Genomic DNA, 26,332 nt, shown 5'->3' on the forward strand with positions numbered 1-26,332 from the left:
GATAATGTCCCTTCCTACAGTTTTTGTAGTAACAATGTGCTCTTCTTTTTTACAAACTGTTCATAGTCAATATTCTTTTAAAATAATGTCTTTGCTTATCAAAATAAAAGGATGTCAGTGCCATTTGGGTTGCAGTGTTAATTTTTTAATGGAATGTAATCCTAAGGTTTCTCCTATGGAGATGGTCTTTCAAAATGAGCTTTTGATAGTTGACAGAGAAAGAGAGGGTAAAGCAAGAGAGCTTTTGTAATGGTGGTTGTTTTGTTTTTTTATTTTAAGACTAAAGGAGCCTGAGTGTGGACTCACGCTGAGTTAGTTGGAGGCTTGGAGATAAGGAAAAGGGGATTATTGATGAAACCTTTCTAGAACTGACTGGACAAATAGGTTTAGATACAGAAAGATCCACCTTCCAACACACTATGTGGAGTAAAATAAATTATAAACTTTTTTTTTACCCTCACTGGATCCACCTCCCTAAGTGAATACTTACCAGGCCTGAGCCTGGGGCCATTTCTGCCAGTGGGTGACAGTCAAATTATTCTAGCCGTAGGCACATTTTATTTACATAATTGCTCTTTGGGCAAATTCCTCCACTTTTCCAAAGAAACACTGACTCTTGCACTGACATCATCCTCAAACTCCACTTCTGTTCCATGGTTTCTATCCTTGAAAAATGATTATAAGCTTTGATCTATAAGAAATCATTACCCACTGATTTAGATAATGAAATCATATAAACTACAGTGAGAGGCTCTATGATTTTTACACATCTCCTGCTGTCTCTAACATCATTTAATGATTTTTTGATTTTTGCAGTAAAAAAAAAAACACAAAAAACTGTAAATTTGAAACACAGCACAGACATCCGGGCTAGAAAGCAAAGAGGCATTTTATCTTATTTTTTGTATGGTACTGAAGCAAATTTAAAAAGAGGGAAATCTTCAAAGCCAGCCTGCAATCACTGCATGTTTTAATGAGAATAAGGCTGCTTTGTCAAAGCCCATTCTGTTTTCCAAATTGGTCTATCAACTTCTGTTTCATGGAGCCAATCTGATTGTCTTTGGAGAAACCTAACTCATCTATCAATTGCTCTATCTTCCTATAATCAGAATATATGTAAATAATGCTGAGAACTGGACTGTAGGATGAGAAAAAAATAACCATTAAATGCCCTTGGCATTATATAATACTGCATATTTGACAAGTTAAGGTGTTTCGTAAATTTTTTAACATTTTTTCTAATACAATCATGTGCCATATAATGACATCACATAAGATTAAAATGGAGCTGAAAAATTCCTATCACCTAGTGATGTGATTAACTGTCCCAACACAGCCAATGCATTCCTCACGTATTTGTGGTGATGCTGGTGTAAACATCTACCGATCCTATAAACATACAGCACATAAAATTATGTACAGTACATAACCCTTGATAATAATATTAAATGACTATATTACTGGCTTGTGTATTTATTACACTATACTTTTTATTATGATTAGAGTGTTCTCTTTCACCTAATAACAAAATGTTTGCTGTAAGAACACCTGATACATCTTGTGTTTACCAAGTCTCTCAATTGCATCATTTTCTCTTGTCCTTGATTTAATCTCGTGTTGTTTTGTACAGTAACATGCTGTACAGGTTTGTAGCCTAGGAGCAATAGGCTGTACTATAGAGTCCAGTGTATTCTGAGCTGTTCCATCCAGGTAAGTGCACTCCATGATGTTTGCACAACAAAATCACCTAACGACGCATTTCTCAGAACGTATCTCCATCTGTAAGCAACTCGAGATTTTAAAAGTGACTCAGGCTTATTATAAAAAGTCAAATAATTCTGGCATGTACAGAAAGAAAGTAAAAAAATACCCATTAAACTGCTAGGGGGAAAAGTTTTTTCTTCTACCCCTTTAGGTTCTGAAACTTAAGGGAAGCCTGTGAACTGACAAAAGATTAATAGGAAAAAAGGAATACTAACGTATTAATATTTAATGCACATGGGAGTTCACAGAAAAAAAAAAAAAGTAAAACTCAAAGAAGTAATTAGACTCAGGGACTCATACACCATTTTAACAAAGAAAAGAGATAGTAAATTATGAGAAAATGACCATGAAATATTTGGGGCTTCTAGTGGGAGATAAGGATTATTTAAATAATGTTGTTCTCACCTCGTACAGACTGTCTTCAGAGTTTGCGCTCCTCTTTCTGTATGATGCAGAAGGACCCCTGCACAAAGGGACAGGAGTGTCCTGCTTTTAGGCAGGAACAGAGAGGAAAGAGAATTCTTTCTACTTCTGTTGTTTTTCAAATTGATTTTCAACTAAAAAACAACAAACAAACAAACAAACAAACAACCACACAAAATGACAACCCTTGTGCCAAAGTGGCATATTTTGGGGCGACATATTCTGATTCATTTCAATCCCAATTTCAATAGAGAACTTCCTCAAATACCTCTTAAAACCAGCATTGCTGCAGTGATAGATTTCTAATAGTCCAGGATGAAAGCATTCTTCTTTTTTGTAGAGTATATAATTCAGTTGTTGCTGGCTAACAAATGACTCAAAAACCTTAAAGGTTTAAATAACAGATGTGTATTATTTTCCTTTGGGTCAGCCAAACTGTTCTTTCAGGCCTGGCCAAGCTCTGTGAATATGCCAAGGTGCCTCTGCTTGCAAATCTGGGTGTTCCAGAGAGTGTAAGCTGGGAGGTCAGCCCTGCTTCATAAACATCTTACCATCCAATAGACTATCCCAGGAATTTTCACAGAGGAGTCATGGGGTTCTGCAAAGCAACCAGAGAGACTAAGCCCCAACCTACAGGCTCATTACAAGCTTCTGCCTGACCATTTTTGCTATTGTCCCATTGATCCAGGCAAGCCCCAAGCCAAAATTATTGTGGGCAGAGACTGTGCTATTTTATTTTATGGCTATACTAGAGGCCTAGTGCATGAAATTTGTGCAGGGGTAGGGATCCTAGGCCTAGCAGGTGATCAGGGCTGATCAGGTTCCCCACCTCCTGGCCTCCCTACCTCCTCCTTCCCTCACTCCCTCAGCACCCCACCACTGCCACTGGTTGCCCACCATGTTCTGCACCACACCCTGGTGGTCAACATATGTCATAGCAAGTGATCGAACTCCTGGTCTCTCAGTTGAACTCCCAAGGGGACACTTTGCATATTAGCCTTTTATTATATAAGATATGTTACAAATTCCTCAGATTATCATTATTTGTTTTTGCTTTACACAGTCAATATCATTCTACACTAGAGGCCCAGCGTGTGATTGAAATTGCATGAGGTGGCACCCTGCCTCCTGCCGTGTGAGGAGGCACCCCACAGACTGCAGTGGGAGTCAGGCCCGACTGGTACCTCGGGCAGCTGGGACCCATACCTGACTTCTACTCCAAGACCCCTTTGCCCCTCTGCCTGTGTCTGCTCTAGGGCTGCCCGAGCCAGAGCAGGAGCTCAGCCAGCCCCAGGCCCCTCTGACCCCCTGCCTGTGTCTGCTCTGGGCAGCTGTAGCTGCTGTGTTTGCTCAGGCAGGCCCTCCTGTCTCTGTCTCCCTCTCCCCTCTGGGCCTCACCTGTGCACACAACCTCCTCCTATCTGTTTGTGATCCGTTACACATCCAGCCTAATTTGCATGTTACCTCTTTAGATAGGTGATAGGTAGGTAGATAGATAGATAGATAGATAGATAGATAGATAGATGTTTACTCACATGTTTACCTTTTCTGGTGCTCATCAATGCTTTCTGAAGTTGCTTGCTTCCATGTAGCATTAGTATTTTTATCATGAAGAACATTCTGTAATGCTTGTTATGGTCAAAGTTTGCTGTAAATAAATTTTAAATTGACAGATTTTTCCAACTCTTTAAGTATCTACTATTTTCTGGATTCCATAATTTTTGTTTAAAAGTCAGCTATAAGTATAAATTTTGCTTCTTTGTATGCAATGTTTCTCTTGTGTCTAGCTTCCTTAAGAACATCTTCTTTATTTTTAATTTTTAGGAATTTTACTGATAAGCCTAGGTGTGTGTGTCTTTTCAAATTGTATTTTTCTTTATTGCTGTTGTTGAGTTCATTGAGCTTCTAGAATCAATGGGATAATGTCTTCTTTTATCCATTTTGTAAACTGCCTGGTCATTATTTCTTTGAGTATTGCTTTTCCCTCTTCCTTCTCCTTTTCTTATGGACTCCAACTGCATTTATATGAGACAGTTTGACTATAGCTTATGTGTGTATTTCTATCATCTTCTCTATAACCATCTCCATCTCTTTCTTTTTATCTATCTATCTATCTATCTATCTATCACTATCTATCTCTCAGATAGGTCCTACTAACCTGTCTTTAAATTCGCTAATCCTTTCTTCTGTTGTGTCCAGTCTTCTATGGGTGTTGATTGGCAGAATATAAGTCACATACTTTTGTCTTATTTGCAAAGAATTTGGACAAGCAATCTGGCATAAAATACAATATACAGAAACCACAGGAAAAAAGTTCATATGTTGGGTGGCAAAAATGAATGACAGATATCCATTACATTTAATATAGTATGCTTTTCTGAGAACTATTTACCATACTCTGCAGTTTTTAGTTCTATTTATTCTAGATTATTTTTCTTGGTTTGTTTATAACAGGACTTTAGTTTCCATTAATATCTTTATTTCTCTCTAATTTATTTTCAGAACTCTGTAAATTCACCCCCCCCCACCCCCCGTGATCAAATTCAAATTTCTTTTGAATATATGTTTATTACTTGAGCTCCCTTTTTGGTAGCTGATATTGTCTGCAATTTCTTTGAGACTGTGGTGAACCAGTTGTCTGAACTCTTTAGATATATTTCCATAGATGTTGTTCATCTACTTTTTGTTTATATTACTTTCCTTTTTAAGTTCCTTGGCCTTTGGGCCAGGCCCCTTTTTGGTTTCTCTGTGATCATTACTCATGTTTATGGTGCCAGATCTCTGCTAGAAAGGCCCTAGGGAGAGGCAAGTGGAAATTACTTGGAAAATATGTAGTTATTAATGGGACTTGAGGTCTCAAAAAACCTTGAAAAATTCTGATAACTATTTTATCTGAGGAATGCATGTCCTTTGATTTCCAGATGTTCCCTGCATAAGTTCTACATAGTACCATTGGGCCCTTGCTGCCTTGCCTGGCCTCCCTGCTGTGCCCCCAGAGTCAACTCTTCTGCAAGGAACCCGAGTTGGCATTGATGGAAATGCTCGTCAGCATAATTTTCTCTTCAGCTTCCTCTCCCCTGACATAATTTGATATTGAACTGGGTTTGCTCTTCTGTGGTCCAACCACTGCCCTAGATCTCATTGCACTTGCAAAACGTTTTGGCTATGGTTGTCACATATGTATCATTTTTGAGGATTTGGCACATTTTCACACGTTTGGCACATGGTCTTCCTGGTTTGTAGTTGGTAGTTATGGAAATTCCTCTGTTTAATTGAAGATGGCATTTCTCTCTTTTAAAAACCATTTTTCCCTTTGTTTTGCTTCTCATGGGCTTTGATGGAGGGAACTGACATTTAGACAAGAAGCCCGTACTTCCAGCCACTACAATCTTCAACACACTGTTCAAGACCAGTTCTTAATACAATACACAAGCCACTCCAGCAAAGTTCAAGGACACAACTTTCTATTCTTATTGCTTTCTGGGAGAGATATCAAAACTACAGGTATACAAATTTACATGTATACTCAAACTCACACACTTACTTAAACTCATACACACATGCATAGTATATTCACACACACACACACACACACACACACACACACACACACACACACACTACTGCAGGGTGAAGGAGAAATGGACAGGCAGGGATCCATGGCTCTGGCTTGGACTCCTGTTAGGACCTCTGACAAGTTCAGGAACATGTCTGTGTGTCAGTCTCTTCATCTGTAAACTGTGAGTAGTGTACTCCTAACCAAGCTCCTCCTAGGGCTGGTGAATGGGTGGGATGAGCAAACCTCAGCTCAGGTTGCCTCTGTTGTTGGCTGCAATCTGCCCACTAGTATAGCTGCTCACAGAATCAGACCAATGAACCTAATTGCTTTTGCTTCTTGCAAAATGCTTCTCTGAAACTGGCTCAGATTACCCCTTATTCTGGAATACTGACTCTTGGTTTTTATTCAGCAGAGCGCCACTAAACAAGCACAAATGTCTCCTGACTTCTATCCATCAACCCCATTTTAGTTGTTCAGGACTCACAGAAGCAAAACTGATTGGTCAAAACAAACTGTAGGATCAGGGTCTCTAAAGGCTGCTTACCTAAAGAAGGCTCTCCTTGAGAAGGCTGCCTCTGAGCTCATGTGGAGTCACGGGGGGCACACTGGTCTGAGCTCTCTCAGCCACTTTGCCCACCTTCCCAGTAATTAATTTATAATTTAATTGCTCTGGTGGAAGGATGGGCAATGACTCCAGAACAGGTGTCTCCTTCAGCGTAGTGACAAACTGCCAGCAGTCAGGGTTGACAATGGCACTCAGGGAGGAGGAGCCTGGATGATGGATGGGGTTTCTGCTCAACTTTTCCAGGTGCTGTGACTCAGTGACCTTGAGGAGAAATGGGGGAAGGGGATGGCAATAAAATGGAATCACAGCTTCTTAGCTCCACATTCAATTTGTCAAAGAACTTAAACTATCCTAAAGTAGACACACAATCCACATTTTACCAAGAACATTTATATATTTCATGTCATTGAGATTTTGTATTTATCATTTACAGTAATTTTAAAGACAAAAAATACAATAATGCTTTATAGATTCTATTTTATTACTATAGTTTAAAATACAAAAATAATAAATCAGTTACTTATTGAGGATAATAAATATTGAGTATATTTTTATACTGATAAAGAGTTTGTTTAATGAACATATGTAATACAAAAAATTCAGTGGTATTAATTGCAAAAAGGCTTATTGCTCTGAATAAAAATATATAATATTAAGAATTCCATCAGCCATTTATATTACCTTAATACTGTTGCTGAACCTTTTGTTATACCAGTAAAATACAAAATAAGCAATTTTATCCTTAGGAAATTTTTATATTAAATTTTTTAAATTTTTATTTAATTCTCTTTGGTTTTATTATTGGCACCATTAATGATAACCTTATTTCCCTCCTCCTTGCTCCTTTCCATCCAGCCCCAACCCCTTCCCTCTGGCCATCACTACACTGTGATCTGTGTCCATGGGTTATGTATATATGCTCTTTGGCTAATCTCTTCACCTCTTTTCATCCATATATTAACTTATTTTAATAAAAAGAAAAAAAAAACTACAACATGCATTCTGTGTGGCCCTTGTGTCCCCAAAGCTAACGGCTAAATGTCTTTTTGCACTGGGCAGCACCATGTAGCCAGGTATTGATGAGGGTGTGGACCCGGTGTTTTTTCCAGATGTTCTCCCAAAGAAAAGAACAGAGGAGACTGTGTGGAAATGCTGCATCTCAGCTGATAACTGCAGGACCTGCATGTAGCCTGTGGGAGAAGCAACAGGTTGCAGGTCCAAAAGCAGCATCCAGGCTTTAGGTGATCCAGGCTCCTGGGTGGAGCTAAGAAGATCATGTTGGACCTCATTTCTACTGGTTCCTATATTTTTGTGCAGTTTTCCACAGGATTATCTCAGTACCATTAGGGAACACAGAGTGCCAAGTTTAGTGCCCTAGTGCTCAGGTTGGAATCCCAGCTTAGGCCTGCCAACCTTATATATGAATAAACTGGAGGCCTGATGCACAAAATTTGTGCAAGATTAGGCTTTTCTTCTCCTGTCTGCTTGCCCTGGCTTCCCTCCGGCACCAGGGACTAGGGCTTGCCTCACAGCCCTGGCTTTGTTTGGAAGGACATCCAGTCTCATGTAAGAAGTGCTCAACTAAGTATCAATTATTACTTCCCAAATGAGAGCATGAAAACCTTCACCTGAATGGCTAGTATATTGAGATAAACTTTTGCATTCAAGGATGAGCAGGGATGATTTCTAAGGGAGTAAATGGCCAATGATGAAAATTCTCTATCTGTGTTTAATGATATGAGGTGCATTTCTTAGCCTCTGTGAGGTTCTGCCTCAGTAACAGTTAATCCCAACAGCACAGGGATAGAGAGCAAACAAGATTATTTATCTCTCATAGTATATCAGTCCTGGGTTGACTGCCACTCTGTTCCATATCTCTCCTTCCTCCTGGGGTCCAGGAAAAGCCCCTGTCGAGGATATGCCATCCTTGGGGTGTGAGGAATGAACACAGGGCTTTGCCTAAAAATGGAGTAGTTTCCACCAACATTTCATTGGCCAAAGCCAGTAACATGGCCACTCCTGCTGTGGGGGTACTAGAGGTACAATCTCCTTACCAGAGTGGGCACCATGTAGTAGAACAGGTGTCCTGGTGATGAATTCTAGAGCAGACTCATTCTCACTAATTCCCCATTGGCACTATAGTACCTATGGAGCTACCTTTTGTTTTACTGTTTTAATTTTTTTAAAAATATTTATTGTTGAGAGTATTACAGGTGTCCCCTTCCCTGCCCCCTCGCTGCCTCCCTTCACCCGGTTCCTGCCTCACCCCAGGTCTTCACCACCCTATTGTCTGTGTATTTAGGTAATGCATATGTTCTTTGGTTAATCTCTCCCCCTGCCATCCCCCTTTCCCTATGAGATTCATCAGTCTGTTTCATGTTTCCATGCCTCTGGTTCTATTTTACCCATCAGTTAATTTTGTTTATTAGACTCCTTGTTAATTTACTTTGATATTTAGATTCAATCATTGACAGATTTATTGCCACTTTATTGTTCGTTTTTCTTCTTCTTCCTCCTCCTCCTCCTCCTCCTCCTCCTCCTCCTCCTCCTCCTCCTCCTCCTCCTCCTCCTCCTTCTTCTTCTTCTTCTTCTTCTTCTTCTTCTTCTTCTTCTTCTTCTTCTTCTTCTTCTTCTTCTTCTTCTTCTTCTTCCTTTTCTTAAAGATTATCCTTCAACATTTCATGTCATACTGGTTTCGTGGTGAGTGATTAACACTTTTAGCTTTTTCTTGTCTGTGAAGCTCTTTATCTGACCTCCAATTCTATGTGATAGCTTTGCTGGGTAGAATAATCTTGGTTGTAGGTACTTGCTATTCATCACTTTGAATATTTCTTGCCCCTCCCTTCTGGCCTGCAAAGTTTGCATTGAGAAATCAGATGATAATCATATGGGTGTTCCCTTGTAGGTCTAATTGCTTTTCTCTTGCTTTTTCTAATATTCTTTCTTTGTCTTTAATATTTGGCATTTTAATTATGATGTGTATTGGTATGGGCCTCTTTGGGTTCCTCTTATTTGGGACTCTGGGAACAGGGCCTCAGAATGCTGTAAAGATGCCTCCAGACCCAAGTTAGAAGTAGCTGGCTCCCTCTGCCTCTTAGGGAGAAGAGCTTCCCATAGCACTTAGTAGATATTCATGTGCTATTATTTAATATGTATATACTCTGGAGCAGTGTGTCTGTGAAATGGATCTAAAACCTGTCACATCCTTATGGAATCTCATCCAACTAGTGTTCAGTTTGGTTTCATTTTTGTTTTTTATTTCTACACATTGTGTTTTGTATTTCTACACATTTTGTTTTTTATTTCTACACATTTTTTATTTCTACACATTTTGTTTTTTATTTATGCACATTTTTTTTATTTCTACACATTTTTGTTTTTTATTTTTACACCCACATGGCAATAATAATAATAATAATAATGCCACTTGTGTAAACACTGTGGCCAGCACTGTCCTTGTGCCTCGTTTAACCCCCACCCTGGAAGCAACCTTATATATAAGGAAAGAAGTCATGAACTGCTGAAGACCACATGCTTTGCTCAAGGTTACACAACAGGTAAGCAGTGGCGCCAGGGTTTGAACCCACTTCTGCTAAATCCAGACACCAGAGGTTGCATCTTCTCTGAAATTCACCTGGTTTTTGTGTCTCATGCCTGATAGATGAACAGACCTGTGTCAGCTCCAGTTCACACACTGGAGATTTCAATGTACTTGTTGCTGCATAGACTTTAGCACTTTGAAAGGAAAACTCATTTATTTTACAATAGGTGATTTTGAATCACTTCCATAAAGTATGGGAAAAGGCTAGCAGAGGTCATAAAGTCCTGCCTCACCTACCAGCCCTGCAGCTTCCTGAGAACATCCCCTGGCTTTATCAATGCAGCGCTGTGCTGGGTGGGCAAAGGAAACCAGAAATCAAATGGAAAAGTGGATATTTAATTACATCTTTAAAATAAAACTTAATTGTTATTCAACTGTCTCTAATGATTTTCTAAAAGACAATTAAAAATATATACTTTCATGAATAAAAAAAGATACTATCAATGGAGCACATTATAGTTCATGTGTTCAAGAATAATTGAATCTATGTCAATTATGATTTCAGTAAATTATAGAAAAGTTCCATTCTTGGCCACATGAATGAGAGTTTACAGCTGGTATGGTCCGACACTGCACAATTACTTTATCTAATAAATTTATGACCTTATAGTAGGCTCTTACCAAAGCATTTTCACCACTTAATTCATCTCTTGGGTTGACCCATTTTCTGCGTGCTTGACTTAAGGATTCACAGAAATACAACTAGAGAATGCAAGGGCACTTCTCCCTGGACTCCTTGCCAGCTCATCCCAACCTGCCCCTGCCTGACAGCATTCGCATTGCCATCTGCCCACAGCCTAGCATCGCTTTTTTCTCTGAGGGTCTGTGCTTGTAGAAATTTATTTCAAGAGTCCTTCTCCATGCCTAAATCTTTGCACAACTCCAAGATTTCCTAGAAACTGTCTACAGACATTTAGGTCTGTAGTCCAGCTGAAGTCCACCATTGTGTATGGTGTTAAGAAAGGAAACAGCTCTATTTTTCTTCCCATAACTAGCCTTTCTTCCAGAACCATCTGTTAAATAACAAATTAATTCTCTATTAAATTTTGTGCCACTGTTTTCATATTTTAGTATGTGTGTATGAATGGGTCTACTTCTGAGCTCTCTATTCTGTTCCATTGCCATTCCTGCCTAGTTTTACATCAATACACGTTGTCTTTATTACCATTACTTTATTACTATGTATTTCTTAATGTCTGGGAGGGCAAGCCTGCTATCTTTTGTTTTACAAGGTTTACATAGATTGTCATGAATTTTATTATTCTATTAAATTTAAAATTTCCTGTAAATCAAACTAAAATGTTGATTGAGACTTTATTAATTTTTAGGTTAATTTTGAGGAAATTGACATCTTAAATGCTAAACTATGCCAGCTAAGAGCATAGAAAGTCTCCCCCATTTATTCAGATCAGAGTATGTGGCCAATATTAGAACTTTAAATGCTTCTTTATAGCAGTATTGTATGTTCTTGCTAAAATTAATTCCAGATACTTTATAGTTTCTGAGGCTATTATGAATGATTTGTATTTTCTGAATGGCCATTGCTGGTTCAAAGATATGCTATTGATTTTTGTATCTGGCAAACTTTCTGAACTCTTATGGGGCTAATAGTTTATCTAATAAATCTGTTATTTTTTCTGGGTAAATAATGACAACTTCTGCAAAAAAATGACAATAGTTTTTCTCTGTCACCATGATCAGCTGACAATTTCAGGATAATTAATTAATTGTGAGGGATTCGGATTCTACAAGCTGTCCCACTGCCTCCCACCCTTTGAAGGTCCAGTCCCACCATTCAAGCTTTGCTTCCAGAGAAGAAGACCTGGGTCCATGGAGGATGGAGGAGTGGGACAACTGTGTTCACAAGAATGTGGGGAAGCTCACAAGTGCCACCAAGCCTTTCTTGTTTCTCGGGTCATACCCCCTTATGGCTGCTGACTCCATAACAAACATGATGCCTTTTACAGGCCAACAAAGCTCAGCAAATTGGCTCCTCAGGCTCAGTTATCCTAGCTCTGTCTGAGCTGAGGCTCTGTGAAGAATTGCCCCCTAGGCTTTTGTGGGAAAGCACGGCTGTGATCTGTCCCCACAGCCTCTCAATATTCCAGCCTCCTCGGTCCCTGGGTGCTACCAAGAAACCTTCTGCTCCTGTTGCTCTTGAAATAAAAGCAGTGTTCTTTATGAATTTTTAACACTGCATACCTTCCTCCCAGGCCTTGCAGGCAAGTCACGTTGGGATGGGGCCATTCATGTTTGAAGCTCACAGTGGCTTCGCTCCTGTTTGTAAACATATGTGGGCAATGCGGGCACATTAGTGTCATTCCCTGTGCCTTCCTGTTCCACAATTATAGATACAGCCACCACGGGCCGGCTGGCAATACCACCTGGGAGTACACTATTCATGGGCACTTTGTTCAAAATCTGACATTCTGGACAATTTTCCATTTTGTGCCTCATCAAAGTGTAATGCTGGTGCCAAGGAACATCTCCCCAGCAGGAGAAGCAGCTGAGGATGGCAGGGCAGCTGCAGGAGTGGGACTGAGACAGGAAGAGAGGCTGATGTGGGGCAAGGAGAGGTACACCTCAAAATTGGCTGATTAAACATGCAAGTCCTCTATCCCCTGACAGAACGCTGCCAGAGTAAGTGGCCAGAGGAGGGTGACATTGGCCTCAATGGGTCTCCTTTTCTCCTGCTGGTCCATAGTCTCTTAGCTGGGAGGCAACATCACCTGTTTGGTGTCAGGAAGGCTCTGATCATAGCCAGGAGACATCCTTGTGCCCCAGCCTAATGTTGGCTGGCTACCCATCACATAACTCACCGTTGAAGCTGACTCTCTCCTCTCCTCCACAGGAGTGACCAATCCAGTGCCCTTTCCCCTTCTCTGCATTTCCAAGATAGCCAATAATAAACAGAGGAGAGGTGGATGAGCCGTGATCAGCTGACAAACTGGCCCATGCCTATGTTTGTGTCATCACCTTCTGCCCCTCCCCCCCACACACATACATCCTTTTGTTTCCTTCTCATTCAACTTTGAGTTTTTCTCATTTACATAGGATAAGAATAATGCCTTTCTCTTCAGGTTACTGTCATATTAAATAAGATAACCCCACAGACCTCCAAGGATAGTGTACCATCACACTCATTAATGTTACCTCTGATATACCACCCATACCATTCCATCAAAGCAGGACGACCTGAAGAATGACACACAGGTAGTCATGGCTCACCTAGCAGGGCAATCATGTACAACTTGAGTAGTGTAATTGCAAATAGGTGCCCTGAGTAACTTCTGGAAGGTAGGAGGCCATTTGGCTAATACTTTGTCTGTTTGGACATAGCCAAATTAGATGATGGAAAATAGGGGCCTCTAGCTTTTACCAGACTTAGTTAATGGTGCTTGTTGAAAGACAATTGGAGCTTATACTAGATTTTTCTCTAATGGCCAGCTGGAAATTGAGCCTCATTTCTAACCCACTGGAATCACAGACTCTGGGCCTTGACCAAGTTCCCACATTTGGTGACACTCTATGAGGTGCACCTGCAGATCCCTTATATCATCATAGTTGTTTATACCAGGTACTCCTGAGAGAAAGGAGAGGCCTAGACACAGATTCTTGTATAAATGAGTATAATTGCTGCCCCATCCCCTCACCAATGAAGAAGTGGCACCACCGGTTGCCCTCAGACATACCTGAGCCAATAGAGAGGAGGTCTCAGAGAAGGGGCCAAAATTCAATTTCAGGTGGAGGGAAGGGCAAACCATGAAACCCAGAGGTGAGGTGATAGCCACATATTGTCCTTCCTCATGAGCAGTGAGCACAGGAGCCATTGCTCAGAGATACAGCAGGACAGAGTCATGGTGGCTGGGGCTGGAGCAGAGACCATGGTGGTCGTGGTGTTTCATTGTGAGTTTGATGAGAAACTGTAGATGGTTTGAGCCAGGTAGTCACATAATTTACATTAGGTTGTAAGGATGTGATGTTTGCATGACAACCAACAGCTCTGCATCTTGCATGGTTCTCTATACTTTAGGTGGCTTTGAGGGCTTCAAATAGCTGGAACTCACCTGCTTAACAAGGAACAGCTGATATTGGCCTCCCTTGGGTTCCAAACTGAGAAACAACGGGTTTAATCAGCCACTAGCATCAATTGTTGTGTGTTTGATTAAATCAGTAGGTCAGCAAGTCCACACAAAGGACCCCAATCTCCTATCCATCTGCAGACACCAACACCATGAAATTGTACTTCTGAGCACAATGGAGTTCATTTCCACATGGACCATCCTCTGGGGGCAGGTGGCTCTGCCAAGCATGAAGGCATGCAGGAGAAAACCAAGGTCCTAAGCTTCCATGTCTGCCCTTCAAGAAGAAGCACCCATGGCAAACGGAGGGGGCACTGCTGTCATGCAGTCTGTGGTCCTGCTGGGAGGACAGGGCCAGCCAATAACCAATTAGGAGACTGACTTAGAGTCTGTTTGGTAATATATATATATATATATATATATATATATATATATATATATATATATATATACATATTTTTTTTTTTTAAGAGAGATTTAGCATTCCCAAAGACACCCCTCACACACATCTAGCATGCCAACATTGGGCTTGATGTGCTGTGCAGATGCCCTGAGTAGCTCCTCACAAAAGAGAGAGAAAGAGAGAGAGAGAGAGAGAGAGAGAGAGAGAGAGAGAGAGAGAGAGATCACGCTTGGAAGAAGGATGAGAGGCAGGGAAGATCCCTGCTCTTCATATAAAGGTGCATATTCTTATAGGTCACTTGAGGTCAGGATATGTGTATTTTCCAACACACACAACTAATCTCTATAGCCTAAAGTTGCTTAAATAAGTTGTTAGTCAATTAGAAAATTCTTATAAAATACTAGCTGCCACAAGCATGGTCTCTCTCATTATCTGCATTGCCTTTCCTCTGGAGTCTTCACCCTAATATCCCAGAGAACACACTAAGTTTTTAATTTTCCCCCTAATTCTGCTAAGACTTCCTTTATGGGAGTGCCCAATGATGGGCACGGTTCCCATCCAGGATGTCACTGATGTTTCGACTTCAGACAGGAACAGAGTTCCTGGTTTGGACATTTAAGCTGCAGAGCTCTTACTGATGTCTACACTCTATGAAACATTAATTCATGATTTTCTTAATATCTTATTGATTTCCCCCCTCCAAAGGCCAGAGGTTAAGAAACTCCATAAAAACGTCCTGGCAATTTATTGCTGTCCCTTTAAGACATTACAGTAACCTCCCAGCTATTTGCTTTTTCCATTGTCTTTTCACTTAAGGTTGCAGTTCAAAATGACAAATTTACCTTTTCTATGAACTTCATATGAACTTGTTTTCAAACTTAATATATAGAGAAATAACCAAGCATTGTTCTTGAATGGTTATAGATTCATACTCTCAATAAAACTAGGCTGCATGGGCAACCTGGTCATGCACACTTGGCTTGCCCAACCAGACAAGTCTCAACGAAGACATCTGTCTGAGACGTTGTCTCATTAATCCTAACAGTATTATTTTTATTAACAAGTGGACTACAAACCATGATCCATATTATTATTACAGGCTTTATTTGCTTATTTGGTTGATTTTTGTTGCTGTTGTTGTTTTTAGGAATGGAGACACGAAATTAGCAAGGCTTGAGGTCAATGCCCGAGGCACCTCCAGGTCCAAACCTTGCACGCCCAGCCTGACTTTTGTCCTCTAACTCATAGTCTGCTAACGTTGTGCCATAGTCCACTCTGAACAGGGCAACTGCTACGTCTAAAGAAGCTGAATGTTTCACCCACTTCTCACCTGAAGGAAATTCATTAGAAAGTGGGGAGCAGAATATCATTAACTAGGGGGTTAAAAATGGAAACCATTTTATAATTTCAAGAAAAACATTTGTTACTGTAAATGTTATAATGAGCAGGTGAGAAACTAAATGTCTTTTTAATTACATTATTTAGCTTGAATAGGCACAGGCTTGAGAGTTTTAATTAACCAGGCTTGGAAGGTAAATAATCTCAAATTATAATTCTGCTCCAGTCTTTCCCCGTGGAAGACTGGGAAGGATGTGATGGAGCTGTGGCAACCGTGTCACCAGAGTCCATGGTCCACCAAGGGACATAATCAGAGCAGTTATAGGTGACAGATGAGGGATGGTCAGAGGTAAGTTGGGCTTTTTCTTTTTTTTTTTCTTTTTTAATATTTAGCTTAGGCATTAACTGAGCAAATATCAAGGGAGCTTAAAATAAGAATATTGACTATCTAAAAAAATAGTGTATTTCTGAAGGCTGCATATTTGAGCTAGAATCTCTTCTTCCCTGTTTTAAGTAGATAACTTGGGCAGAGTGTTTGCCCTGGAGTTTCAATTTAGATCTATCAATTAGACCATTGAGGGACAAGCTTTGCCCTCTCATTCAGAAATCTAATATTCTAAGGTTAATTTTTACTCAGCAAAATGAAGGATGCACACAATGCTTTTCCTTCATACTCCATTGTGTATAAGGTCTAGGGTGTAAGCACCACCTCTGTGCAAACCAATGAGGGCACAGTCAGAACCTCTGGAACTGCCCAAGCTTCCTAAATGTGCATGTGTGGTAGTTTATGTTGTTTATTTCATCGTTCTTTCAGGAGAAATGTTCTGGTACTGGGTGTTTTGTGGCTTACACGTTTGCCACAAAAGTATTCAAGAGACATTGAGATCTAAAATAGTCTGCTCTCTGGGGCTTTAGCAATCAAACCAAATGGGAATTGCTTGAATTCTTGAAGTTTTGGTAAATAATTGTGTCTTCTATTCGCCATATTTGAAATAACATTGGCATTTTTAATTAGGTGATAGCAAATCATATTTTCCTTTTTAAAAAAGCCTGACAAGAATTGAATAGTTTTGATTTTCATTATTGGTTTATACAAAGACACCCACAGCCTGTTGACATACTACTTTAAGTCTTCGAACTCTCCATGTGAATAGCACTGAATATCTTTCTGATCTATCAATTAAGCATAGCCCTCTGGGCCTGGGGGTCCCACATGGTGTCTCCCTTTCCTCCCCTGGACGAAATTTGCCAACTGGAAAACTGACAAGCTGAGAAGTGAATAAAATGGAAAAGAAAAGTTAGATTAATGATTTTATATGCATTTCATTGTGTTCTTCACAGCTCTCTTTCTTTACACTGTTATGTTATTTTATTTGTCCCTCTTTTCTTTGGGATGGAAGAGTGTGTTTACGGTTTTCTCCATTCCACACATCTTGTATTTTTTTTTAACTTTTTTTAAAAAAAATTTTTCATTGATTTTTAAAGAGAGAAAACGTGAGAGGAAGAGAGAAAGAAAAGTCTATGTGAGAGTGAAACATTGATTGGCTGCCTCCTGCATATCCTTTACTGGGGATTGAGCTTGAAACCCAGGTGTGTACCCTGACCAGGAATCACATTGGCAACCTTTCAGTGCACAGAATGATGCCCAGCCAACTGAGCCACATCAACCAGGGCTATTTTATTAACTTTTTTTATAGTTAGAATAAACTGATTTATTTCTTGTACATTAAAAACTGATTTAAATTCCAATAGAAAAAGTTTGCATCTAGAAGAAATTCTGCTATGAGAATATATTTTAAAAGTGCAGAGGGTTAAGGAATGGCTCCGAATTATAAAAATGACAAACCTCCAAGAGATTTCGACAGATTTGGTCACTGCATTCTTAACTGAATGATGTCATAGCTTCCGCCAGACACCTGGGGCTGACTCAGTAGTTTACAGCTGGGCCTTCCATTGGAGTGCCTGTCCTTGGGTAAGTGGTTGCATGTACCCCCACTTCTTTTAGGTCTTCCCCAAAACTTCGATAAGACCCTGGATGTGAGCTAGGCATTGCCCACTGCCATGGAATTCTTGGTTCTCTGGGGCCTCACTCACCTACTTGGTATGAGACCAATTTGTAGGAAATACTCTGCTTTATTTCAGGAAGTCAGCATAACCATAACTAGGTTCTTCAACCAATGGTAAGCAACTGAAAAGCATGTGGATATTGAAGGGGCACCTCTACTTGAGATCAGATTTCTTGAACAAATAACAGTAGAAATTAGTTTCAGGTCCCAAAGAATTTCATTTAGAAAATCTTATAAGGGACAGTTTACCTAAAAATACCTCTACCCAGTAGAATAGTATTTTAAATTATTAAAGAAAAAAATTATATATAACAATATATTTTTATTTTCATTGAGTTTCTCTTCCCAAAGAATCCACCTGTGTATATGGTTAAATTAATTATAGAATTCTACTCATTTCCTTTTGTTTAAGTTTCCAGTCTCAGCAATCATTAACTCTTATTTGGAAAACAATTTAAGAAATAGGAATTATCCATTATGTTGGATTATGTATATCTATTCTAAAATGTTATACTAGGAGAACACATTATAATGTAATAAATTAATCTTTAAATGAAAGTAGTTCAGCATTCTGAGGTAGGTATACAAGAATTTGCTTTTTCTTTTCTTTTTTTTTTTTTTTAAAGACAACTGAAGGACAGAAAGTCATCTCAGTGATCTGGAATCACAGAGCTAGAGGAATGTTGAAAATGCCTTTAAGCTGAGCAGCTCCACTCTGGTGGAGCCTGGTCCTTCAATGAGGAAGTTCAGAGACAGAACCTGTGTACTTGATTGCCAGGAAGCAGGGGAGCATGAATCCAAAGTGACGCTCCTGACCCAACACCTTCCCTGAGAGAGCCTCACAGTGGGACTCTGTAAAGAGTGGTCAGTAGGTGTGGGTGAGCAATTTAGGGCCAGGGTGGGGGTTTCAGCCCCTCAGGATATAATATGTGATGAAGGCCTTCTCCAACTTGGTGAGGGTGTTGGTCATGCTGTTGGCACAATGTGCTCCATCCTTTAGCACCTACAAGGCCCCCTTTAGTGGCCCCATCCTCCTCTTCCTCTTTGCAGTACCTGTACCTTCCTCCAGGTGTTCAATGCCAATTTCCTTTTCTTTTGGTTACACAGATTTACAAACACTTCTCTTTTTCACTTCCAAAATTATCCTGATGGTATCAGTAGAATTATGCCCCTTCAAGATGTGTTGAATTCCTAACCCCTGGAACCTGTGAATATGACCTTATTTAGGTAAAGGGTCTTTGCAAGTATAGTCAAGTGAGGATGAGGTCTTTATGTTTGGCCTGAATCCAATATGCTTGGAGCTCTTATAAGAAGACAGAGACATTCCAGGGAGGGATACTTGACTACAGAGGCAGAGACATGAGAGGAGAAAGCCAAGGAAAGCAAGGGCCGTCGCCACCACCAGGAGCTGAGAGGTAGAGGAGAATTCAATTCTGAGTCTCAGTGGGAGCACTGCCCTGCCCATACCTTGACCCCAGCCTTCTGCCCTCCAGGACTGGGCAAAATAAGTATCTGCTGTTTCAAGCCATCAGTTTATGGTTCTTCATTATGGAAGCCCTAGCAACTTAATATACCAGGGTGGAAAATTACATATATGACTTAAAAATAACCAAAAAACTCCTACTTAACTTTGCAAAGACTTTTCTGAACAAATAAAATAATTTGGATGTCCATCCTGGAAGCCCTAAGACCCAATTCCTCTCTTCACATCTCCATCTGGAAATGAAACATGTCAGAGAAGTGGGTTTTTTTGTTTTGTTTTGTTTTGTTTTTTTGTGTTTTTTTTTTTTTGTTTTGTACAGCAATGAACCCTCATGCTTTGCATGGCTCTTTTGTGCACAAAATATTAGAAACAGCTCACGTACTGCACTCACATATTGTCTTCCTCACAGGAAGGAGGTGTGGGAAGAGCATCAGACATATGTCACTGTGTGTGAATTGGGCTGTGGTATTGTTTCTGTGCTGCTGAATCAGAAAGACAGAAACCAGAGGTCTCTGCAGGGAAACCACCCCTAACCTAACCTCCTGCCATCCTGCTCAGCCTAGGCATATCTAGCCACTGCTCAGTGGCCAGCCTGGCAGTGTCCCTGCTCTGTGCTGGACGATCCAGGCATCGCTGTCCCTCCCAGCAGCTCTGATCCAGGGAAGAAAGCAGGACAGTGGCCCTCCTGGGGCACAGCTCCAGGTAAATGCCCAGTAGGACTCTCGGACTGTGCAGGCTTTTACTATCTGCGTATTTATTTCACCTCTTAAATGAAATCCAATTTGAGGCTATTAATATTAATGCACTGAGATAATTCTGATGATGAATTAATAAAACACTTGGCCTCTCAATGTGCTGCTTGCTCTTACATTTAATGATGCTCTTAACTGGAAAGAAGGAGAGCCAGGGCAGGCTCCACCTGCAGCCTGGAAATTAGAGACCACTTCATTGTTCTGAGCGCGCTGCTTTAATGACAATCAATAGAATCGATCTGGGGAAGAAGAGTATTTACTCAGCCTCCACCACGTGCTGCCCTGGCTGTTCAGATTTCTGGAGCATCCTCTGAATGAGATGTTTCGTTAAGGCCTTACATTTGCTAATGAATGACATGCTAAATGAATTGCTCATACACACACACACCCCTCCCCCAGCCACACACACACATGGTTTTAATGCTATAAAATATTGCTTTCTCCTAATAACACAGAATTGTAATCATAACAGACTTGCATGCCAGGGCAGTGAAGGATGGCATTGCTAGGAAGTCGAGAAGGCCTCCCAATTGTAGGCTTGCATTTATTTGCAGAACAGATGGTTACCCTTGGTGCCTGCTTTCCCCCAAATAATTCCTGACTGTTTGTCTTTTGTGGTCCAAATGAAAACAATTTGCCATTCACACCCTGCTGGATTAGTCATTGAAAAGACAATTTAACTCCAATTAACTTAACTAGATTTAGTATTAAACTTAAACTAAATACACTTTCACTTCAACAGACATTCAACAAATAACGCAATAAAGGCCTCTAATTAGGCTAGCTTCTCAGTTGATTAAAGACAACAACAACAACAACAATCTGTTGCTGGTGTATCTCCCACCACATTCACACACCAAACACAAGCCTGTCTTGTCCAGTGCGCCCCAGAGGTTCTGCCCTGTAAGGAAAAGATCAACCCCATTTTTCCAGGGATGAAAACAACGATCTCACATTCATATGAAATCAGCTGCTGAAAGAAACAAAAAAAGAAATAGGCAAAAATCAAGATTACAATGAATTTTAAAAACAGTCCCACTGTGTAAGTGAAATGATGGTGAGTAGGAAAAGCATTAGCCATTCTGTCCTTCAACTTGCAAAACAGATTATTTTAAAGCCCACTTAAATTTGAAAAGAACCAGCAGGAGAAGAGAAAATCTACCAGGCAGACCTGGTTGGCTCACAGTCATTATAAGGAAGTTTTCCTTATTTGTTCTTCTATTAAATGGGAATGAACTGCTACCTGGAGCAGAGCCATGGATATGCTGGTCTCACAGTGTGTAAAGGGCACCTGCTTCAGACTCAGAAGCCTTGCATGCTTGTCCTCTGTGGGAGATGAAGGGAGCCAGTCTTAAGCAGCAGTGAACACGCAGGTGCAGATGGCAACAGGCATGGGGACCCGGAGTCCCCAGGGAGGCCTAGGTCCAGGAAGAGCTTTGTGAGGTGGCTGTTCTAATACGTGTGTAACTGAGAGTTGAGCCATCATCCAGACGCCATCTTCAAAAAGGTTGGTCATGTGATAGTGTTAAAACAAACAAATCCAGCATGCTGGTGAAGAACACTAAGAATCTGTTGTTGTAAACGAACTGACCAGGAAATGGCTACACATACACACATACAGGTACATATACACATATATGTATAGATGCATACACACAGATGTATATATGTACTTCTATATAATACAAAATATACCCTTTTACAACCAGAAAATATAATTACATTGCTTTAAATCCTATATTCATTTAACTTCTTTAAAATATGCTTTAATTTTTGCAATATGAGGCTTTTGTTTACTTACAAATAGAGCCATAATGCATATTTAAAAAATCACACATGATAGGAAACACTAAAAAAAAAAAATCATTTATCTCTAGGGTAAAGCGTGTATCTGGGGGAGAGGACCTTGGCTGCAGAGCAACTTATGGAGACAAACAACCATGGAAGTCACAGTGTGATCTGAACCACCAGCCCTAGGTGGGGCAGGGCGGTTCTCACCAGAAAATAGCCAACTCTGGCAACATCAGCTGATTTTTAATTGTGAATTCTAATCATTTCTGGCTCAATGAGAACATTTCAAAGAGTAAAAACGATAATAATTCACTACAGACGCATGCATGGACTTCATGAGCCATATCTCCGGATTACAAACAAAAAGACAGTCCGACACCAACAGTAAGTAAAAACGAGGCTTAGGCAGAGTGGTTCCACTTTGCTGGCCTCACTCAGTAGTGTCTGACGGTTTAGAGAAATCACAGCCCTCAGGCCAGTGGGAGAAGCAAAGGAACTATTTTTGTGGTGGCAACGTGGATCCGAGAAGAGCTGTGCCTGGGAGCTCGCACACACAACACAGAGCCACACGGGCTACGGAGTTTGAAAACCAGGTGCACGGACAGGACAGCAGCTCAAGGTCACCTGCACTCCGCAATCCTGGGTGCCAGACCTCCATTCTAATAGCCATTTGTCCATGGAGTCCTTTTGGAAAAGATGTGGCATAAATACATGCATAAATAATAAAATAAAATAAACTAATATGGAGTAAAATAAAATGAAGGTATTTTCCGCCTCCTGCCTGACGCCTTTCACCAGGGCTCTGGGGTTCAGATTTATGCTGGAGGTAGGGAGATAGCAAATAAAAAATGAAAAACAATTTCATATTTTAAATTTATGAGACTGGGGGATAATATATCACTCTTTCCTCAAGCTCAGCGCAATAAATTGTCTTTAACCTATTTGGTATGTTTTCTGTACCACTCAAACTGGCTCCGCTTTAGTTAACTCATTTAGCCTTAGCTAAATGGCTCATTTCAAAAGTGCAACTGCATAGTTAATTACTTAAGGGGAAGTCGTTTGTCCTGTCTTTTCAGACGTAAACAGCATGAAAAGAGAAAAAGGCAGGCAGGAACGACTTGGTAGCACTTTCTTCCCTCCGTTTGAGAAGCTGCCTTCCCGGCGCTTTAAGGTGATGAAAAGGACAGAAGCCGGTGTCTAAATCAGCTGAGCTTGATGTGATGCCAACGCCTTTGGCTAAACATAGATTGACTTAATTCTTTCAATAATGACTTTGGTCTGAAGCACTTCTCCACCACAAGAGGGAGAAACCCAACAGAACAGAGAAAATCTCCTCACCGGGGTTATCTTGACTCTGCTCCAGGCAAAACCTAGAAATATTTTTTTAATCGAGATTCTCCACGGCAGCCCTTTCCAAATGCCAGTATCCATCATCGCTGACTGGATCAATAGCTGTGTTTTGGCCCCAGTCTCCTGCGAGAGATGGCATGCCATCAGTGATAGACAAATATCACAGTTAAGCAAAGTATCCAGCCAGACCTAGTAACATTTTTATTGATTTTTGTTGTGCAAATAATGTCTTTTTGGGCTGAATAAATGGCTTTGAGCCAAACAGTCATTGTTTATGATTCCAAAATGCAATAAAGGGACAGGAAATATATTATAGCCAATGTCTCAAGGCACACAACATAATCATCCTTTGGTAGTAAAAAACTACCCATCGGAAGCCAAGAGTGCATATTTATCCATGCTTAAAGGTGCCTGTAGGACTTGCAAATCTTACACAAAATGTCCTGTTAGGAAACAGATGGTGTTGCCCTTTAACCTATCGAATAACTACTAGAAAACCCAGCAAAAAAATAAGCACTGTATTTCTTCAATCAATACAAAGAAAGCAGTTTATTATGCTCCCTTCAAATGAAATATCCAAGTTGCCAAAACAGCATTCATTCACTTCAAAGGAAAACACATAAAAAAAACTCCCTGACTTTATCAAACGCTATAAAAATCAGAAAATATTTTAGTAAGTTTTTTTGTTTTTTTGTGTTTTTTTTTTACTGTACTTATTCAAAATAATTGTGAACTCATTCCATTTGGTAGCTCATCAGAAAGTAGGCCATAAAAAATTTGCCCTTGAATTACAGGAAGGCTTTTGTGTGTGTTAATTTTGGCCTCCAGATAGTTTGAATTTTCCAAGGGTTTGCTGAGCTGGGCTCAACACTCATTTCTCTATAGAGTGCATAGATGTTATGTGTTTGCCTTCAGGTGCCCCAAAATGAAGATCATGCAAATTGCTTTATGCCCATCCACATACCAGGTTCTGTGGTTGTGGTCGGTGGTCTGTGAAGACGTGCTACCCAGAACATACAGATGTGTAGGTTGTTTATCGGAACAACTCTTCCAGGAATCAGCATGATTTGGTGGAATTAGATGTAGCTCTCCCAAGTCCTGCAGAACTGAGCACACATTCCACAATCTGGGACTGCTCCACGATTTCTGTCCTGCTGGGGACAGGCAGACAGAAAAAGATAAATTTGGCCTTACTTGTATCTCTCTCATATTCTCTACTTTCTATAGATTTATTCTCGTACTTAATACCATAACTTGATAAAATTTATTTCAGAAATATAAAGATTATTTAAAGAATAAACAATTATTTATATAGTATTTAAATTTTGTTTTAAATGCTGTACTTGTTGAATGACTGTTTCATTAACATGTTGTATTTTTCCAAAGACCATCTATTATCAGAGTGTGCTCAATGCAAAAACATAGATGCTCAGAAAATGTATCTTTAACTTGCAATTTACACTCATAACATTAAAATCATGCTTTTTCTATGTATCTGTTATAATAGCAGATGCATATCTGCCATAAAGTTAGGTATATGTTATATACTTATGAATTTAATAATATTTTTATGTTTACATTAAGTGTGGCAATTTTCACTATTTAAAATGAGAAAATATGTATTCCAATTTTCCAAATTTGAACTATGCAGTTTTCAAAAAAGAAAAGTAGAAAACGTATAGTTAGCCACAAAATTTCCACTCCCTAGAGTGATTGAGCTGATCCAAATCTTGTTTCTCTTCTTTATCTCAAATTTTACACTTGGAAACCTAGTGCCTGAGATATTCTTCTTGCTTTGTAATGTTAGGACTTGTACCACGTGAGATTTGTAAGTTCCTGCTTTTTGGTTTCCATCTGCAATAATACCCAGGAGAAATGTCTCCCGGCGATTTCCTCCCTACAGATCTGGTCTCCGTCACTTCACCTCCCTGACCCTGACGGATCAGTGTGACAATCACTGTCCTAGTTGGAGAAATGATGGGACATGTACTGAGAGCAGTATTTCCTCCAATTCAGCAACTGTTGGCTTAGGCAATCCTATGAATTTATTGTAGAAGAAAACGTTTTCGCTCTCCTACTCAACATAGTTTTGTCACCTTTGTTTTTTCACACAGAACTCAGGCTTTATCTGAATTGTTTAAAAATACCAAAGAGGACAGAAAATGTGTGGTGATGAATAGGGGGAATTTACAGATTCTGAGTCAGTTCTTAAATAGTAATTTCATTAACCCAGTCATATTTAGGAAAAAAGCATACAGAAGTATTTACACTCTCAAAACACATTGATTTATTTTAAAATACAAATATTCTTCTAATATAAAAAGATCTACACATTTATAAGTGCAAACATTAAAGATAATACTAAGCATGACTGTAAATGTGCCAAAAATCATCGACTTGTTCACTTGAAATGGTCTAGTAATAATTAATGTCGTTTTTAAACATTCATTTAAAATCTTGCTTGGCGTTGACTTGTATTGACATAACCTTCAAACACGTGGTATCTACAGAACGTGTGAAGTGTAATTAACAAGTTTTGCTTGAAAAAGTTTGTGTTTGGTTTGGTTTTTGTTGCAGAACTAGGGCTAAGAAGATGGCGGATGAAGAGCATATTCGGCTCTGCATGCTTTACGAGTTCCAATTAGGAAGAAAAGCAAGTGAGGCTGCAAAAAACATCTGTAGTGCTCTTGGTCAAGATGCAGTCAGCGCCAGAAAATGCCAGCGTTGGTTTGAGAAATTTCGCGAGGGAAATTTTTCATTAGATGACAAGAGTGGTCGAGGCCGTGTGTCCAATTTTGATCAAGAAGCTCTTCAAGCTCTTTTGGTGCAAAATCCTCAAATTACCCAACAAGAGCTTGCGACAACTTTAAATTGTTCACAAAAAACAATTTCCAATCAATTGCGTGCACTTGGCAAAGTCCAAAAGTTTGGAAAATGGGTTCCTCATGAGTTGACCGACAACAACCGTAATCAAAGAGTCACAATTTGCAGTTCGCTCCTCTTTTGTCAAAACCGTTTGCCGTTTTTAGAGCAAATTGTTACCAGAGATGAAGAATGGGTGCTGTATGTTAATTTGAAAAGGCGGCCTCAATGGTTGGACAAAAATGAGGCTCCGCAGCCCACGCCAAAACCTGACTTGCATGCGAAAAAAGTGA

Source organism: Pipistrellus hanaki (assembly GCF_964339955.1).
Source record: "Pipistrellus hanaki genome assembly, chromosome: 4".
NCBI lineage: Eukaryota > Metazoa > Chordata > Mammalia > Chiroptera > Vespertilionidae > Pipistrellus > Pipistrellus hanaki.